Source organism: Peromyscus maniculatus, chromosome 7 (assembly GCF_049852395.1).
Source record: "Peromyscus maniculatus bairdii isolate BWxNUB_F1_BW_parent chromosome 7, HU_Pman_BW_mat_3.1, whole genome shotgun sequence".
Classification (NCBI taxonomy): Eukaryota; Metazoa; Chordata; class Mammalia; order Rodentia; family Cricetidae; genus Peromyscus; species Peromyscus maniculatus.
In genome coordinates this window covers 75,862,723-75,869,713 of record NC_134858.1, presented here as the reverse complement: position 1 = coordinate 75,869,713, position 6,991 = coordinate 75,862,723, and the positions used below count along the sequence as shown (strand labels likewise).

General features: G+C 43.8%; 1 non-coding gene and 1 pseudogene across 1 annotated transcript; both read right to left on the bottom strand.

Moving 5' to 3' along the window:
* Positions 1-333: 333 nt before the first annotated feature.
* LOC121831284 (U6 spliceosomal RNA) lies at positions 334-440 on the bottom strand. The gene has a single exon (XR_006074652.1). It is a non-coding gene; the product is annotated as a U6 spliceosomal RNA (small nuclear RNA).
* Positions 441-2,718: 2,278 nt separating this feature from the next.
* LOC102910884 (PEST proteolytic signal-containing nuclear protein pseudogene) lies at positions 2,719-3,470 on the bottom strand (annotated as a pseudogene).
* Positions 3,471-6,991: the final 3,521 nt, after the last annotated feature.

The window sequence follows — 6,991 nt, the reverse complement described above, 5'->3', positions numbered from 1 at the left end:
CCAGGCAGGAAGTATAGTATAGGTGGGATAAGTAGAGTGGAGAATTCCTGGACAAGGAAGGCTAAGTCAGGAGTTGCCAGCCAGAGACAGAGGAAGCAAGATGTGAAGGCAGAACTGAAAAAAAAAATACCAAGCCATGTGGCTGAACATAAACAAGAATTATGGGTTAATTTAAGTGTAAGAGCTAGTCAATAGTTAGCCTGAGCTAATGGCCAAGCAGTTTTTTTATTTATTTATTTATTATGCATACAGAAGAGGGTGCCAGATCTCATTAGATGGTTATGAGCCACCATGTGGGTGCTGGGAACTGAACTCAGGACCTCTGGAAGAACAAAAAATATGGAACGCTTCACGAATTTGCGTGTCATCCTTGCGCAGGGGCCATGCTAATCTTCTCTGTATCGTTCCAATTTTAGTATATGTGCTGCCGAAGTGAGCACCAAGCAGTTTTAATTAATATTAGCCTCTGTGTGTTTACTTGGGTCCATGTGGCTGCAGGAATGTCGAGTAGAGAGATTTGTCCTTACGATGGGTCAGGTGGGACACAGGAATTTCAGCTACACAGATGCAGTGATGATTAGGGTCAACAGGTTAAAAACCTCTAAGCCCAGATCCTCTTCATTTTGAAACTGATGTCTATGGGGATGAAGGATAGTAATGAGAGGAGGAAAATAGGCCTTTACCAGAAGGGAGCACTGTGCTACAGCCCCACCTTGGCTGAAACCAGTGTTCTATACAATCCAAGCCAAACTGCATACTAGTGATCAAATAGTAGCTTGATTGGGTCTTTTGCAACATTTTCCTTTTAATTAAAAAAAATTAAAGGTTTATTTTATTTTATGCATGTAAGTATTTTTGCTTGTTTGTATGCATGGGTACCATGTGCATGCCCGGTGTTGAGGAGGTCAGAAGAAGGCATTGAATTCCCTAGAACTGGAGTTACAGATGTTTGTGACCCACCATGTTGGTGCTGGGAACTGAATCTAGGTCCTCTGAGTGACAGGTGCTATTAACCACAGAGCCAACTCTTTAGCCCTCTTTTTCAATTTTTTTCTTTCATTGAACACTAAGCTCTTACTCTGCATATATGTAACTCAATAAATGTTGTGGCTTGCTGTAGTGCTGCACACCTTTAATCCTAACACTCAGGAGGCAGAGGCAGGTAGATCTCTGAGTTTGAGACCAGCCTGGTTTACATAGAGTTCCAGGACTGTCAGGAACTCTCCAGGGCTACACAGAGAGCCCTGCCTCAAAACCAGACCAAACCAAACCACATCACACCACACCAAAACCAGAACAGAACAGAATGAAAAGTTAAATGAAGAGAAAATACCTGTCAATTCTGAAGTCATGCTTCATCTTGGCCTTACCTCTCACATTACAGGTGGATTAAAGCGTCTACAAATGAAAACTTAAGCACAATATGACATACTGCAAATGTCTGTCCTGCTAAGATGTCGTCTCTAAAGGTTCCACAGATATTAGTGAGCCTTTAGCTTCTTCTGAGGACATAACAGAGATGGTGCCTGCTAGAGAAGACCGAGACTTCCAAGTTCCATGGTGTTAGGATCGGACTTTTAGAGCCCTAGCTTGTTCCAAAGGTCTTCACCATGTCCAGAAGGATGCTGCTTGAGAGACTGAGTAGGAGGAAGGACTGGAGTTACTGGGTTTTTCTTCATCAGCCTTATTGTACTCATGCAAGGCTGATGATTTCCCTCTTCATCCTGTTTGTGTAGCGCCTTTCCCATCTGTAGAAAGATTTTTTTTTTGAGATTCTTAACCAGATGCAGCAGGAGAAAGTTGTAGTAGGGAAGTAAGTGTTGTGTAGCAGTTCTCCATGGATTGAAACATTCCATCAAAGTCAAACTCTTCAAGACAAACAAAAGTTGTAAATAACTCAAAATAGCTTCAGGAAGTCCCTGAAACCAACCACATTCACTAGGCCCCTCCCTCCCAAGAGTAAACAATAGAGACTACTGAGAGTCCTCTCAGGCAAGCCAAGCTGAAAGAAGATTGAGAGTAGACCAGCAGCCTGTAAGAAGCAGAAACACACAGAGCTGCCTGGAAGAGGTTTATATCAACTGAGTCACTTGGAAGGGAACCTGTTAACTCACTCTGGAACCTGTTAAGTTGCCTGCAGATTGTACAGTGTGCTCCACGTTCCTAGCTTTTGCAAACTGTCACCATTCAGGGTGATCTTTTATGCTCCTGTAAGTAAACTCTCACTCATATTCTTGTATATAACCCCAATAAAACTCATTGGTTCACCAAGTTGGACTTAGGTGGTATCTATACTTTTGTCTGTCATGCTCTCCATCTGGGGTGAATAGACATGTGTCCCCTCTGGAAAAGTCTTGTCACACAACAGGAGGTAGCCCACATTTGCCATTCTCTGGTGATGCCAAAGGTAAGACACATGCTTTCCACTCAGAAGATGGAGCTGTAGTTGAAATAAATCAACCAGTTCAGGCTGGCTAATGTGAGGCATAAACAGAGAATGAATGGGTTCAAAGGGCTGGATGTTCTGCTCTAGGCAGTGTGGCCCACATTGCCTAGTCTGAACCATTTATTACCAGTGCTCAGACTGGACCCATTTCTTTTTTATTTTTATTTTTATTTTTTTAAATTTCAAACTCTCATTTATTAGTGTACCACTTAATCTTAAAAAAAAGAAAAAGAAAAAAAAAAAGAAAAGAAAAGAAAAACTGACTCCAAAGCTAGTCTTACACCATTCTTTACAAAAGGAGACTGTTCCTTCTAACTGCACCCACCCACACCCCAATCTCAAAACACTTCATTTAATTGTCTTGGTCATGTACATTTCCAAGATGAGATTTTATATTTCGCTCCCACAGCTTCTGATCATCGGAAAAGCCATGCTTTCCTTTATTAAAGGAGTTTGGTCCAGCCGATGTTGGTGTGTCCCTTCCGATATTCTTCATCCTCATCTTTGCTTCTGGAGGCATTTCTTCTGGTTCACTATCTTCATCTTCATTGAAAGCTGCTGCTACTGAAAGGGTTTTTGGAGCAAGAGTTGGAACCGTTTCCTTAGGCTTATTTGATCCAAGTTTGATGGGTGTGGCCGATGCTTTCTTTGCCGTCTGACTACCTATGGCAAATCCAAACTTGGAGATCTTTGTAGGCTTTGTTGGGAGGTCTGCAGCTTCTTCGTCAGCTGATCGCTTTTCAGCGCTGCGACTGGAACTTTCCCCTCCATTACTGGAAGAAACAGTCTTAGTTTTCACAGGTTTTTCTGCTGCTTCTTCAGGTCCTGGTGAAGTCGAAACAACTTACCAAGATGAGCTCTTTTTACTGAGCAGATGGATGGGAGCAGCAACCTCACAAAGCATCTTTACAAGGCAGACATCTCTGCAGCTGTCACCTACTGACCCAACAGTCTCTTCCACTCCGGCGGCTCCGGCTCGCTGCGGCTTCTCTGGCTTCTCCTCTCCCGCCTTCCCGTCCGCCATCTTCCCCCCCCCCCCCCGCCCCCCATTTCTTTTTTATATTTTAAAACTTTTGAAACTTTTCATTTTATATTTTAGTAGCATATATTAGTTATACATGCTAAAATTATGACATTTTCATACATGTACATTTTGAACATATTCACTCTCTTGCGCTCTCATTGGACCCAGTAATTTCTTATCTTCTCTTTGACAGCTTCAGGCTCTAACCTAAGCAGTGTGCGTGTGCACTGAATATCTCTGTGAAGTCAGTCCTAGCCCTGAGTCTGTTTGGGGAAATGGGTGAAGGCATCCATGGCTCTCACTCTGAGGCCATACATTGTACCCAGATCTCTCGGGTCCTCTGGCCATCTAACCAGTTCCAGGGAGAGTAAGTACCAGAGTGATAGCAGGCTGAGCCTCTAGAAAAAAGGAGTATTACATTTCCCATATCTGTAGTGCTTGTTCCAGTTTTAGTGGCCATGATAAATGCCACGGCCACAAAGCAAATCAGGGAAGGAAAGAGTTAATCTTCTGACAGGTTCCAGTCCAAATGAAAGGAAGCCAAGGCAGGAACTCAAGACAGAAACCAGGAGGCTGCGACCCAAGCAGAGAGCACAGAGGAACACTGCTTGCTGGCTTGCTTCCAGGCTCACCTTTAGCTACATTTCTTGTATAGCCCAGGCCCATCTGCCTAGGGACAGCATCCCTCACAGTGGACGAGGCCCTCCTACATCAGTTAGCACGGACAAAATGCCCCATGTGTACACAGGGCAGTCTGACAGAGGCAGTTCCTCAGTTCAGAGAATCTCTTCCCCAGGAGTGTCAAGTTGACAAAGTTAGTTAACCATGACATCTCTGTTTAGAGCTTATGCCACAGGCTGCCTGATACATATGCTCCAATTTGGTCATAAATCAGTTATTTTCATTCTGCTGATAAGTGGGGCCATTTTTTTACTTTTTTTTTTTTTTTTTTTTTAAGACAGGGTTTCTCTTTGTAGCTTTGTAGCCTATCCTGGAAGTCGCTTTGTAGGCCAGGCTGGCCTTGAACTCACAGAGATCCTCCTGGCTCTGCCTCCCAAGTGCTGGGATTAAAGGTGTGCACCACCAACGCCCAGCGAAAACAGATTCTTTTTCCACTCAATATATCCTGACTATAGTTTCCCCTCCCTTTGCTCCTCCCAGCCCCTCCCCATCTCCTTTCCCATCCAGATTCACTCCCTTCCCATCTCTCATTAGAAAAGAACAGGCTTCTAAGGGATAACAAAGCATGACAAAATAAAATATAATAAGATGAAGCAAAACTTATCATGTCGGAGTTGAACATGGCAAACCATCAGAAGAAAAAAAGCCGCAAGAGCAGGCACAAGAACCAGAAACCCACGCTTTCTCACTCTTAGAAGTCCCATAAAAATACGGAGCTAGCCGGGTTGTGGTGGTGTATGCCTTTAATCCCAGCATTCTGGAGGCAGAGGCAGGCAGAGATCTGTGAGTTCAAGGCCCATTTGGTCTACAAAGCTAGCTAGTTCCAGAACAGCCAGGGCTGTTACAAAGAGAAACCCTGTCTCAAAAACAAAACAAAACAAAAAAATTGAGCTAAAAGCTATAATATACATGCAAAGGACCTGGTGCAGATCGATGCAGGCCTGTGCTTGCTGCTCCAGTCTCTGTGAGTGTTTATGTACTTTGCTTAGTTGATTCAGAGGGCCACATTCTCTTGGTGTCCTCTGTCGCCTCTGGCTCTTACACTCTTTCTACCTCCTTTTCCATGGGATTCCCTGAGCTCTGAGGGGAGGGATTTGATGGAGATCTTCCATTTAAACTCTGTGTGTAATGTCTGGCTGTGGGTCTCTGCTCCTGTTCCCATCTGCTGCAGGAGGAAGATTCTCTGATTATGACTGAATAAGGCACACATCTATGGGTATAGCAGAATACCATTAGGCGTCATTTATTGATACTCTGTTTGTTTGTTTTTTGAGACAGGGTTTCTCTGTAGCTGTGGAGCCTGTCTTGAAACTCACTCTGTAGACCAGATTGGCCTCAAACTCACAGAGATCCGCCTGTCTCTGCTTCCTGAGTGCTGGGATCAAAGGCATGCGCCACCATCACCCAGCTAGTTTTTTTTTTTTTTTTTTTAAAGACCAGTAGTGTTTGGTTTTACTCTAGGTCTCTGGGCTGTTTAGTCTCTGCTGTGCTGCCTAGGTGAGGGGCAGGCCCATTTCCCGAGTGTTGCCACTGGTAAAGAGGAGAGTCAGCTCTCTCATCTGTTGCAGGAGGTAAGAGCAAGGGGTAAAGGGGGACACCTCTCACCCTCCCACATCGACCCATGACAGTAGTGGTGACAGCTCTCCCACATTTACAACTTCTGAGCTGGCTCGCCCACACCTCCGCCGACAAGGTTGGCTGTATCGTGTTACTCAGTGAGGTTCAGGGCCTGCTCTCCCAAGTGTTGCAGCTGGTGGCAGGCGGGGACAGCTCTCCAGCTCTGGTGACCTCAGGGCCAGTTCTCACGCCTGCTGAGGCCACTTTATGATTAGAATTTGTTCCTGCTGTTTCTGTACCCGGTCAGGTCGCTCTTTCCTCATTCTTCTTCCTGGCTTACTTTACCTCCTTTGTGTTCTGACCTAACCATTACCTTCTCTGGGTTTCTTTGATCAGCTCACTCAAAACTACAGTTCTGATCCAATAGTTCCCACTCACCTCTCTCATTTTCTATTTGTGGACTTTTTTTTTTTTTTAAATGTTTCCCTTAGTGAAACATAGGTACTTCGAGGCCAGGAACCTATACTTGTTTTATTCATGGTTTGGCTAGCAGGAGATCCCTAATAATTATTACCAAATGATGTCTGGATAGATGTATTTTGGTACTTTAGTAATTTACAATGTCACATGGAATTCAAAGGATAGCTATACATAAAAATCTACTAATTAGTGTGATGATTTCTGAGGCTCCTGAATAAATTTCTAGGGCAAACCATAAAAGAACATTGTAAATGTTCAAAACTTGAAATGTAGTTGGGCATGGTGGCACACACTTTTAATCTTAGTACTTGGAAGGCAGAGGCAGGCAGATCTCTGTGAGTTCCAGATCAGCCTGATGTACAAATCAAGTTCCAGGAGAGCTAGGGTTGGTACACAGAGAGAAACCCCATCTCCAAAAAACCAAAAAAATCAAAACCAAAACCAAAAAACCAAACCAAACCAAACAAAAAAACTTGAAATGCTGTAATTCAGAGAAATGTTAGTCACTTACGCTCATTTGGACTCATGATAGTCATAATTCCCCAGTAATAGTTAAAAAGCTATATAAAAAATGCAGTAGAAGTTTCCTTACCTTGTTGACATGAAGACATAAGAGTCTTGCAGCGCAGGCATTTGGATTTATTTAAAATGGTCATGGAGTGCCCTCTTTTGGTGAGGACTCCAGAGAGTCACCTTCGAGGATGTTTTATTGAGATCAGCAATATCACAGCAGTGTAGCTAGGAGATGTAGCTCTGTGGTAGAGTGCTTGACTCTCATGCATGGCCCTAGGTCCAATTCCCAG